The following is a 13,060-nucleotide window of genomic DNA, read 5'->3' on the forward strand; positions in this document are numbered from 1 at the left end:
TCGATGACAGTGTTCTGCACAGCTGACACTCAAATTTTTACAGAATGACTAATAGACAATTTCCCAGTTTGGCAGTGGGTGGCAGGAAATGGGGATGAATGTAAAGTTGCAATGTAAGGGATGAGAAGAGATGTTGTCAGCAGGGAAGAGAGGAAAAGACATTTAATGGATGTAAATAGTCTGGTCAAGAAGACACAGCGGGAGTGTGATACATGAAAAGTTTTTTTGTCTGAAGTCACAGTTGATACAGCAAGGAGAGGAACCGCAAACAGCAGGATGGAGTGGCAGGGCCAAGCTTTGAAAATACCAGAATCCATTATCAAAAGGGGACGCTGAGCCCAAGGAGAAGCTAAGTGACTTGAAGGATGGTGCCACCTGGTGACTTCAGCCGCAAAGCCTTGCATAACCCAGAGTAGGAAGGGGTTAGGACGCCCTTGGAAATAGCACTCATCGGATGTAGGACATTTTCTCACTTTCTGCAACCTTCTCCCAAGCTCCTTTAAGAGAGGGAAGAAAATCTCCCAGAAGCAGCTTTCCCAGAGATGTGGCAGAGTAAGAAGAAGCACCCTGGACAAGGCCCGTGGTAATTCTCACGGACATTTCCAATCTTCAGCCTCCTCTATGGATCCCTCTGTCTGAGACATTCTCTCCCCTAGGCCTCTGGGACACTGTGTCACAGCTCTGCTTCTCCTTCCCAGTCTCTGTGGTTGGGTCTTCACCTTCCTGGCCTCCGAGATCAGAAAGTCTCAGACCTTTGTCCTCTGCCATCTTCTTGACTACATTTACACTTAGGTCCTGGGGAAATCTTACCGAGCTCAAAACACTTTATGTGAGGTGTGGTTAACATATACAGTGAGTGTTTAAATTTAAAAAAATTTATTACAGCAAAAGACACATTGCCATCCACCCACCTCAAAATACACCCCCTTGCTTTGGAAATACTTATCCCATCATTCTTGCCACTTTCTGAAGCAGTTCTGGAAGTCTCCTTTCCTGAATGTCTTTAAAAGGTGTGATAAAAAATAAGGTGAATGCTGCTGCTGAGTGTCATCCAGGAGAAAAGCAGACTGGTAAAAACCTGACAGTGTGGCTTCATCTACCTTATTCACCAGACCTGGCACTGTGAGACTCTGGCTCTTCCCCAAAGTCAAAATGACCTTGAAAGATAAATGTTTCGAATCAATTCAGTACATCAAGGCAGCCTCGACAGCACAACTAAAGACACTCATTTGTGAAGTCCCCACTTTGCTTTCTTCCTGGACATCACCTACACATTGTTAAACACTAATTTTTATTGTACATAGCGCTTTCTATAACATTAAACATGCTCCTAAATCATGAATGTACAATTTATTATCTTATTGATATTTTATTTATTTAGTCATTTTTCTATGTTGAATACTATGCATGTATTCATTCATTCATCCATTCATTCCTGTGGTACTGAAAATTGAATTTAGGACCTTGCACTGAGTTCCGTCCCTAGCTCTTCATAATTTTTTTTTTTTAATTTTGAGACAAGGTCTAAATGGCCAGGCTAGGGTAATCCTCTTGCCTCAGCTTTCCAAAGTGCTGGGATTATAGGCATCACACCCATCTGAACTTTTACATTGTCTTTTGTTTTTCTCTTTTTTTTTTTTGGTTGGTATGGGGGATTGAACTCGGGTCCTTGGGCTGGCGCAGCAGGCAGAGAAACCACTGAGCTAAATCCCCAGCCCTTGTTTTTCTCTTTGTGGATAATGTACAATAATATTTTTGGCTGTATCTTGGATTATTTTCTCATCTGAATTGATGGAACCGGTACTTTTAGTGGTTTACACTTTTAAAATTGCTTTTGATATATAATTACCTCAACCTACAGTTTTCCTCTCCATATCTTCCTTTCCATAAAATTTATCTGTTTAAGAACTTGGGCCTTTTAGCTGGGTGTGGTAGTTCATACCTATAGCCCCAGTGACTGGAAGGCTGAGGCAAGAAGAGGGGATCACTCGAGTTCAGAAGTTCAAGGCCAGTCTGGGCAAAGTAGTGAGATCTGTCTCAAACAAAACAAAACGAAACAACATGTGGACCTTTTGACCTATAGAATTTCCCATACTCTGTATTTTTCTGATTGCAAATTCATGGTGCACTTCAACACATTCCTTCATCTTCTGTATTTCCTGCAAGGAAGCTGATCTAGAGGCTTAAGCAGAGTTATACTCAATCCCAAAGCAAGTCTATAGATGGCATCTGGCTTTCATGGCTAATGCAAGCAGCCATTAATGCTCAATGCCTATATTCATTAATTCATTTGAATTACAAAATGATAGTGCTAGAACTCTAAGTTTATTGTATTTATTAAACACATTAATATTATAGAGAGACACGTCTTTTTATCTCCTAATGGCTACCAGTGGTACAGTTTAATAGAAAAATAAGGATAACTCTTTATTCTTTTCTCCCCGCACCCCAGTACCAGGGATCGAACTCAGGACCGTGCACTTGCAAGGCAGGTGTGATGCCACTGAGCTAAATCCCCAGCCCTAATGAAATTTGGGAAATGTATGATGTTATTTGACCTTCCCAGTAGCAATTTTTTGATTCTTTTCTTTATCTAATTTTCAAAATAATGAATCGATTCCATTATTTGCCAGTTGTTTTTTCAATTATTATGAAATCATTGATGTAAATATATTTGAAGCTTTGCAATCCATTGCATTATTGCCCTTATTGAAATTAAATTTGACTTATCTTAGCGGTGCGCAGAGCTTCCGGCGCTCCTGCTGCTTCCCGGCCGCCGCGCCACTGGGCGCCGGACCTCGGCGCCTCCCCAACACCGCCCCGGCCAGGCAGCGGGTGACGCGGACAGAGCATCATGGCGAGCGCGGCCGAGCCGCCGCCGTCCCCGCCTCCCGAGAGCGCGGCCTCCAAGCCCGAGGCCTCGGCCGGAGGCGGGAGCTCCGGCTGCAACAAAGGCGGCCCCGACGGCGTCCGTTCCCGCAGCAGCCGGCGCCGACCCCGCGGACGCCGAGGCGGAGAAAGTATTTGATGATGCATCACCTGGGAAGCAAAAAGAAATCCAACAACCAGATCCTACCTATGAAGAAAAAATGCAAACTGATCGAGCAAATAGATTTGAGTATTTATTAAAGCAGACAGAGCTGTTTGCTCATTTCATTCGGCCTGCTGCTTAGAAGACTCTAACCTCACCTTTGAAGATGAAACCCGGGCGCCCACGAATAAAAAAGAACGAGAAACAGAACTTGCTCTCAGTTGGCGATTACCGACACCGTAGAAGAGAGCAAGAGGAAGACGAAGAACTATTAACAGAAAGCTCCAAAGCAACCAATATTTGCACTCGATTTGAAGACTCTCCATCATATGTGAAATGGTGTAAACTGAGGGATTATCAGGTCTGAGGATTGAATTGGCTTATTTCTTTGCATAAGAATGGTATCAATAGGATCCTTGCAGATGAAATGGGCCTGGGCAAGACTCTTCAAACAATTTCTCTTCTTGGGTACATGAGGCACTATAGAAACATTCCTGGTCCTCATATGGTTTTTTGTTTGATAGGAGATAAAGAACAAAGAGCTGCTTTTGTCAGAGATGTTCTGTTACCAGGAGAATGGGATGTATGTGTAACATCCTATGAAATGCTTATTAAAGAGAAGTCTGTGTTCAAAAAATTTAACTGGAGATACTTAGTTATAGATGAAGCTCACAGAATCAAAAATGAAAAATCTAAGTTGTCAGAAATAGTGAGGGAATTCAAGACTACAAATGACTATTATTAACTGGAACACCTCTTCAAAACAACTTGCACGAGCTCTGGTCGCTTCTTAATTTTTTGTTGCCAGATGTGTTCAATTCAGCTGACGACTTTGATTCCTGGTTTGATACGAACAACTGCCTTGGGGATCAAAAGCTAGTAGAGAGGCTTCATATGGTTTTGCGTCCATTTCTGCTTCGTCAAATTAAGGTTGACGTTGAAAAGAGTTTGCCTCCAAAGAAAGAAGTAAAAATCTATGTGGGTCTCAGCAAAATGCAAAGGGAATGGTATACCCGGATATTAATGAAGGATATAGATATACTGAACTCAGCAGGGAAGATGGACAAGATGAGGCTATTGAACATCCTGATGCAGTTGAGGAAATGCTGTAATCATCCATACCTCTTTGATGGAGCTGAACCTGGTCCACCTTATACAACAGATATGCATCTAGTTAACAACAGTGGCAAAATGGTGGTGTTAGACAAGTTGCTCCCTAAATTAAAGGAACAAGGTTCACGAGTACTACTCTTCAGTCAGATGACAAGAGTATTGGACATTTTAGAAGATTACTGCATGTGGAGAAATTATGAGTACTGTAGGTTGGATGGACAGACACCACATGATGAGAGACAAGATTCAATCAACGCATACAATGAACCAAACAGCACAGTTTGTTTTCATGTTAAGCACACGTGCTGGTGGTCTTGGCATCAATCTTGCTACTGCTGATGTAGTAATTTTATATGATTCAGATTGGCATCCCCAAGTAGATCTCCAGGCTATGGACCGTGCACATAGAATTGGACAAACCAAGACTGTCCGAGTGTTCCGCTTTATAACTGATAACACCATAGAAGAAAGAATAGTGGAACGTGGTGAGATGAAACTCAGGCTGGATTCAATTGTCATTCAACAAGGGAGGCTGGTGGACCAGAATCTGAACAAAATTGGGAAGGATGAAATGCTGCAGATGATTCGACATGGGACAACGCATGTATTTGCCTCAAAGGAGAGGGAGATCACCCATGAGGATATAGATGGCATTTTGGAAAGAGGTGCAAAGCAGACTGCTGAGATTAATGAAAAGCTCTCCAAAATGGGTGAAAGCTCGCTTAGAAATTTTACAATGGATACAGAGTCAAGTGTGTATAACTTTGAAGGGGAAGACTATAGAGAAAAACAAAAGATTGCATTCACTGAGTGGATTGAACCACCCAAATGAGAGAGAAAAGCTAACTACGCTGTGGATGCATATTTCAGAGAAGCGCTTCGTGTTAGTGAACCTAAAGCACCCAAGGCTCCTCAACCTCCAAAACAACCCAATGTTCAGGATTTTCAGTTTTTTCCCCCACGGTTATTTGAATTACTGGAAAAAGAAATTCTGTATTACAGAAAAACTATTGGGTACAACTCGGAGCCCCGACCTCCCCAACGCGGCACAGGCACAGAAAGAAGAGCAGCTCAAAATCAATGACGCAGAGCCCCTTAATGATGAGGAGCTAGAGGAGAAGGAGAAGCTTCTGACAAGGGGCTTTACCAATTGGAATAAGAGAGACTTTAACCAGTTTATTAAAGCTAATGAGAAGTGGGGTCGTGATGATATTGAAAATATAGCAAGAGAAGTGGAAGGAAAAACTCCAGAAGAGGTCATTGAATATTCAGCTGTGTTCTGGGAAAGATGCAGTGAGCTCCAGGACATAGAGAAGATCATAGCACAGATTGAAAGGGGAGAGGCAAGAATTCAGAGAAGAATGAGCATCAAAAAAGCACTTGATACGAAGATTGGACGGTACAAAGCACCTTTTCATCAGCTCCAAATATCATACGGTACCAACAAAGGAAAAAACTACACAGAGGAGGATCGTTTTCTGCTTTGTATGCTTCACAAGCTTGGATTTGACAAGGAAAAGGTCTACGATGAATTGCAGCAGTGCATCCGCAACTCTCCTCAGTTCAGATTTGATTGGTTTCTTAAGTCCAGAACTGCAGTGGTGCTCCAGCGGCGGTGTAATACCGTAATTACATGGATTGAAAGAGAAAACATGGAGCTGGAAGAGAAGGAGAAGGCAGAGAAAAAGAAACGAGGGCCAAAGCCTTCAACACAGAAGCGTAAAATGGATGGAGCAGCTGATGGTAGAGGAAGAAAAAAGAAGCTGAAACTATGAATGCATATTTGTTTCATAATCACTAACTTCAAAGCAGTAGTTCTTTAATTTACAGGTCTTCATAAGATGTACTGTACAATGCTCAATTGTTATGTCATTCAGAGACATCAGGCTCATCTGTTTATTGAGCTAGAAATATAGTATGTACTTTCACTTTTTTAAATGGAACAGTTGTGCTGAAATTTTTTTTATCATTAACACTTGAAGTAATAAAATAGGCTTCATTTATTAAAAAAAAAATTGTCTTATCTTTGGCCATTGGGAACCTCTTCAAATTGACTCGAATAGCTGTGACATGGCTTAGTAGTAGTCTGACCTTTGTAATGACAAAATGCTCCAGGATATTTTGTATTTTGGAGGGGCACAGATTTGCAATCAGCGATTTCTCCAAGAAGCTCTAGTTGTCTTTTAATAGAAAATGGCACTTCATGGGCTGGGGATTTAGCTCAGCAGTTTCGCTACATGCTGTGCAAGCACAAGGACCCAAGTTTGATCCCCGGTACCAAAAAAAGAAAAGAAAATGGCATTTCATTAGCACAATTTGGGCTCCAGGGATACTCTATGCTATTGAGTAAGCTGGCTTATATTTGGGGACTTTTTCAGTGGACAGAGCTAGGAAATATATTTTTGAAGATAAAACACTTCATGAATTCACAGTGATATTTCCAATTCAGATTCAGGACTCAAGTGTTATTCCTTAACTTTTAAAAAATTACTTCTGAAAAAAAATTACCTCTGCATCTGCTTCCTCCACATCAAGAATCCTTGTTCTGGTTCTCAAACTATGAGAAATAATAGACTATCCCATGATTATTCTTTTACTGTATCCTACATTATACCCAGAAGAGTTCAAAAATAACAATACTGAGCATAACCACTACCAACCATGATTACTAAAAATACTTTTTAAAAATTGGTAGACCTTAGCGCTATCCCTAGTCTCACCTCATTTTTAAGTTGTACTATGGCTACATTGTAAGGTCATATAAACTTCACATACTATACATTTAATATTCTCCAACAGTCCTTGTGTCGGAGCCCCTAGCCATCATGAAGTTGTCTGAAGTTTGTTCTCTAATGGGTTCCTCAGGAAGTACATGTAAGACTAACAGTCCCAGGCTGGGAATGTGGCTCAGTGGTAGAATGCTTGCCTAGCGTGCATGAGGCCCTGGGTTCAATCCCCACTACTGAAAGTATAATGGTCCCTAAATTCAAATGTACACATTCAGGACTGCCTGTTCATGCCTATAATACTTGAATGTTACATTTTCTTTGTCTGAGTATCCTAAATATTCTATTCCATTTTCTTTTGAAATATGTGTTACAATCAAAAAGTCCAATGATAATATTCCTTCCCTTATAAGCCACATGTGATTTTTGCCTGGTTGTATAAAGAAATAATATTTGTCTTTTTCTTTGAAGTCCAGATATTTTAGCAAAACGTGTCCTGCTCACTTGTGTGCCACAGCCTCGTATGCATAACATACTCCTTCAATCTGTACTTCAAAATCTATTGTATTTCAGAAAGTGTTTCTTCAGTTAAAGCATTTAGGATTTGTTCAATTCTCTTGCTTTGGTTTTCTTATTCAGGAACTTCTGTTATCCATATTTTGGCTACAGTCATTGAATAGTTATATTGTTTCTCAAATCCTTATCTCTGTCTTAATTTTTTTAATTTAAAATTTTTCCTATTTTCACCTTTTAATCTCTTAAGGCATTATCTGTTGTGTTTATTCACCACATTAATTATAGCTTAGCCTTTATTTTTATTTCTGTATTTTTCTTGAGGTCTGTCACTTCACTTCTGAGTTTTTGTAATTTTTATTTGTTGTGCTTTGATGTTTTGTACAATTTCTGTGTCTTTTTGCTCATTTAAAAATAGTACATTATAATTTTCTTGTGAAAGCAAATCTTTCTAGCCTGCTTTCATTATCTACAGTAATATTATTCTGCTTCTTATTCTTATTTTCTGCACAATAACTTTGTATGAGATTTGACCTATGTACTGTTTTGTGGCTTGCTTTTATATTAGTTTCATTTTTTGGAACTTTTGGACAGGGTCTTTGTTTAGAGTAACTTTTCTCACTTCAAAAAGTTACCTATTCTGTAGTGTTTCATCATGGTACAAAAAATTAACAGTACCTTGTTTTGTAAGATTCCTCAAAGCACTTCCCCGCTCACTTTCACCTGGACTTTCAGCCCTCCCTGCAGGTCCCCCCCCCACTCACCTGCACACTGGGGTAGGCACAACAGTTTCAGCTGCTGCTCTAAAATCAGCGGGGTGTGCCTTCCAGTATTGAATACCCGGGGTGGGAGTATTTTTGAGACTTTCTGTTCTCAGGTTTGTTCCAGGCTCTCTCACTTTCTTTAATTTTTGTTTTGGGGATCGAACTCAGGACCTTGAGTTTGCGAGGCAGGCGCAGTGCCACTGAGCTACATCCCTGGCTCTCACTTGCCTTTGCCTTCTCGCTCGGATGCTGAGAATGTGCAGATCTTGGGACTACTGAGGATTTATCTTCAGTTGCTTGTATTTCAGCTTCCCAGGGATACCTGCTCACCTGGTTTTGTTAGAAATGTTCATGGATTTTGGTTTTGTTATGCACTTGTTTGGGTTCTATCGGTGGGACCATTGACAAGTTGTAAGCACTATTCTGCCAATAGCTCTTCCATTCTCCCAAATCCCTGTGTTCAACCTGGAGCCTAGGCTGAAGGCACCAGACGATACGGAGGAAGGAAGCTCCTCCTGGAAGAGGAGAAAGGCAACAGAACAGACTTGAAACCAGAGCATCCTCATGCCTCTAACTCAGCACACACTTGTTAGCACCCTGTCAGCCAAACACAGCCACAAGGCCAAGGGCAACATCAATATGCAAGAAAATATACCCTTCCGACGGGAAAAACTGCAAAATCATGCAAAGAGTGTGAATGCAGGAGCAATGAGGAATTGGGCATAATAGTGCAACATTCCACACCAACAGCTCCTGACCCAAACACATTTACTCAATCATGCTGCTTTCCGGAAATGGCTTGTTCCTTATGATTTCACCCACAGCCAAGTGAGTGGCCATCTCACTACCATGTTCACCATTACTAAGCATTTTTAAGTTGCTGTTTAATTTCATAAGTAAAAAAATATCTAAGGATAATTTCATATTTAGATCACTTCTATTTTTGCGAGGCTTAATGCTTTTTAATTAGTTTTTTAGTCATTTGTCTTTTTTTCTTAACAACTTATCTGCTCATGGCCTTTATCCATTTCCCTCATGGCAGATGGTGTTTTTCTTGTTGATGTATAAGACCTCATTCCATATTAAAGATTTTAATCTCTAGCTTTCATGTTTCTTGCACATATTTGTTCTAATTTGTCATGTCCCTCTTGGAGGAGCATTAGCTTTTCATTAGCATAATAAATATCTGAGCTGATGGACTTAGGAGAGAAAAGGCTTATTTTGGCTCATGGTTTTGGAGGTTTTCCTCCACGACTGCTTGGTCCTGTTGCTTTTGCATCCCTGAAGAGGTGGCACATCACGGCGAAGCATGCAGCAGAGGAAGCCTGCCTACCTTACGGCTGAGGGAACAAGACAGGAAGAGGAACAGGCTGCGGTCCCAAGAGCCCCTTCAGGCCTCACCCTCAATGACTGGAAGACCTCCCACTGTGTTCTGCCTCTTAAAGTTTCCATCACCTCCCACGCTAGTGACTGAGCCTTTAACACACAGGCTTGGGGCCCATTTCATATCCAAGTCCAAACTACAACAGTATCGCTTACCTAATTCGGCCTAAGGAATCACCTTAAAACTTAGTGCTCTGCGTGCAAAACCATTTACTACTGCTAGCAAACCTATGGGTCAGAAAATGTATCTGATGTGGCACACATGCCTGTAATTCTAGCACTCTGGAATGCTAAAGCAGGAGGATCATAAGTTCTAGGCTGGCCTGAGCTATGTAGTGAGTTCAAGGCCAGCCTGGACTAAGTAGTGAGACCTTGTCTCAAGCAAGCAAGCAAGAGGAAAAACTGCATCTGATAACTTGGACCAGGTTTGGCTGATCTTGGCTAGGCTCATTCAGGCATTGGTGAGCTGGTCATGCTTGGGGACAGCTAGTCTGATCAACTCAAATGTTGGCTGTGAGCTTGCTGTCCGCTGGTACAATGGGAGTCAATGGGCTACCATATTTTTTTTTTTACTGTATTTATATCATTTTTCACATACTTTTAAAATGTTTACATATTTGAACTTTCATTTTTTGCAATTTGTTTATTATTTTTATACTGATAAAGTTCTTCCTCAATCCCAAGATCTGATGGTCACCTGTTTTCTTCTACATTTTCTTTCTTTCCTCTATGACTTCTAGCTTGTTGACCCATTTGAAACTGATTAATGAGAAGTGTAGGAGACAAAAAGTAATATATTTTCTTCACCCATCACTAGGTTCATGGCTGGACTCATTACCAAAGACAGATCAGCAAGACAAATTTTTTTCCATTTAGTTTATTGGTACATTTTAGGTATGCAATACAATTACATTCATCATTGGGATCTTGTACCTTTACATGATGTATGTTGGTTTTTATTTTTTCCCCATTTCCCTGCCCTCCCTTCACTCCCCTCCACCCTTCCCCATTTACAAAGACTTTGTTTCCATGTTTTTCCTGTTTTCATATTTTTTCTTTTCCTTTCTTTCCTTTCCCATTCCCTTCCCACTTCCCCTATTCCTTTAAACATTTTCTTCCTATTTCACAATATCAATTATACATTTTGATTCTTATTTACACTTTCAGTTTCTCACACTAGAGAAACTATTTGGTATTTACACGTATGTCCTATTTATTTCATTTAAGAGTTTGGCCTCAATGTGCGTCCACTTAGCTATAAATGTCCCTAGTTTCTCATTCTTTATGGCTGAGTAGTACTCCATTTTATAAAAAAACCCACATCTTCTTTATCCAGTCTCCAGTTGACAGGCAATTGGGCTGTTTCCAAGTTTTAGCTATTACAAACTGAAGCAAGACAAATTTATTTCATACAGTTTTACAGGATCCAACTGCTTTCAGAAATGAAAGCCCAAAGAAATGGGGAAATCTGTGTACTTTTGTGGATAATTGTGCAGAAGTGTAACAGGAGGACAAATGGGTGTAATCTGATGTAACTAACTGCAAGAGAATCTGACTAGTCTCATGTATGAAGATTCTTCTCATGAGCATTGCTTTCCTCCATGTACAGGGCAGGACACCTGCCACATGAAGGCCTTCACACAAGAAGGTAGGAGAGGGACCTTCCTAGGTGATGGCCTGCTTTATTCAGGGGAGAAGGGGCAGGAAGATTCTACTTCTCTGCCCAATGCAGGTCAGGGGGCAGGAGGCCTGTGAAGGAGTCTTTCCTCTTTCTGCATTGTTACTGTTGTTCCAGTTCCCTTCAGCTGGAAATACTCAGCATGCCAAAGTGCCTGGCATAAGGAAGAATGTAAATGGTTGTTTTCCTACACAAACAGTATTTCATTTTTCCCATGGGTTGGTGATGTCATCTTTATCACAGAGTGGATGATCACATAGTTTAGGGCCTGCTTCTGGACCCCTGCCTGTGTTATACAGACATGTCTTTCCACTGGTTCCAAATTCATAGCTATGGGATGGAAGGAAATCAGATGTGGTGGTGCCATCTGGAATCCCAGGTATTGGGAGGCTGAAGTGGGAGGTTGGCAAGTTCAAGGCCAGCCTGGGCAACTTATAAGACTCTGTCTCAAATTTTTAGAAAAGGGTATATAGCTGAGGGATAGAGCATCCTTGAGTTCCGTCTCCAGCACTACCAGAGAGAAAGGAAAGAAAGAAGGAAGGAGGAAGGAAGGAAGGAAGGAAAACAAAGAAAGAAAGAAGAAAGAAAGAAAGAAAGAAAGAAAGAGAGAAAGAGAGAGAGAGAAAGGGAAGAAGGAACTCAGGGTTGGAGTGAGAGTATCACATGGCATGTGGAATTTAAGTTCATACTGTACAACCCTTCTAAAGGCCAGGGCTCAAGCTCAAGTTCAAGATGGGAACACAATGGGCCACGAGGGGATGAAGGTGAATAACCTGACCTAGTACTCGTTGTGAGCAGCAGGAAGGGCTGACTACACGCCTGACAGGAAGAGACACCTCGGCTTTGCCCACCACTGTCAGAGGCTCCCACAGTGCACCCGCAAGATTGAACTCCAGGCCCCTCATGAGTGGGAACTGGCTGTGGTGTAAGGAGGCAGGCTGCCTTCACCTTGGCAGAATATATAATATTTATCGATTTTTCTGTGAGTAACAGGGTTAGTGAAGATTATCAGTTCTCTGGGGGGATAAACATGAAATATGTGTCTTTTTTTCTCTAATAAAATCTGTCTGTTATGCTCTGTGGAACCTCCCTTGACTGCTGGGGAGTGGGAACCATTGGCTATATATATCTCACTCTGATTCTATTACTTTTCATCATTTTACTTATCAAAATGATTTCTCTCCACTGATTAAAATTTGGCTTCCTTTGATTTAAAATTTCAATCTTATATTGGATTCAAAGCTTTCATCCTAGCTTCTTGTGCAGATTAAATGAAAAGCTTTAAAAGATTTGGGGTGGAGGGGTGGAGACATGGTCTACTCTCTTCTTTCCCACCCCAACCACTCTGGTTTTGGGGGAAGGAAGAAGAGCGAGAGCTGAATATGCTTGTTTCTGATTGCCTGTGGCTGGACCGTGGATCCCTGTGGCCAACCAAGTGTCCCCAGGACCTTCCCTGGCATCAGTGCCCAGCAGTTCCCATGAGTCTGTGGGAAGCATGGATTCCTCTTCCACTCACCCCAAGCTCCACCTCATGACGCATCTTCCCAGCGCACACCTCTCTTTGCCCAACAGTGTCCACCCTCTAACAAGGCTGCAGTCCCCAAACTCAGGCCTGTGAGGAGAAGGTGCACTCTGAACGCTTGGTTTCAGCCACGAAGATCTTGACAGAATAATCCCACTCACCTCCCATCATCTTGTTATGTTCCCATCTTCTAGAAACTTCCTTCTGACCCCAGTGCAGATCCCCGTAGACTAGCCTGTGCTCTCCATGCCCCAAATGCTTCTAACACAGAGGTTATACTTTGACTTTGACCTGAATTATGAAGTATTTGCCTCATTACAAGATCTTAAA

At 41.4% G+C, this 13,060-nt stretch overlaps 1 pseudogene; it reads left to right on the plus strand.

The window, feature by feature from the left end:
* Positions 1-2,854: 2,854 nt before the first annotated feature.
* On the plus strand, positions 2,855-6,112 carry LOC101714360 (SWI/SNF-related matrix-associated actin-dependent regulator of chromatin subfamily A member 5 pseudogene; annotated as a pseudogene).
* Positions 6,113-13,060: the final 6,948 nt, after the last annotated feature.

The sequence above is a fragment of the Heterocephalus glaber genome, unplaced genomic scaffold (assembly GCF_053883595.1).
Source record: "Heterocephalus glaber isolate CG9 unplaced genomic scaffold, H.glaber_assembly_v1.0 deba00001572, whole genome shotgun sequence".
Lineage (NCBI taxonomy): Eukaryota > Metazoa > Chordata > Mammalia > Rodentia > Bathyergidae > Heterocephalus > Heterocephalus glaber.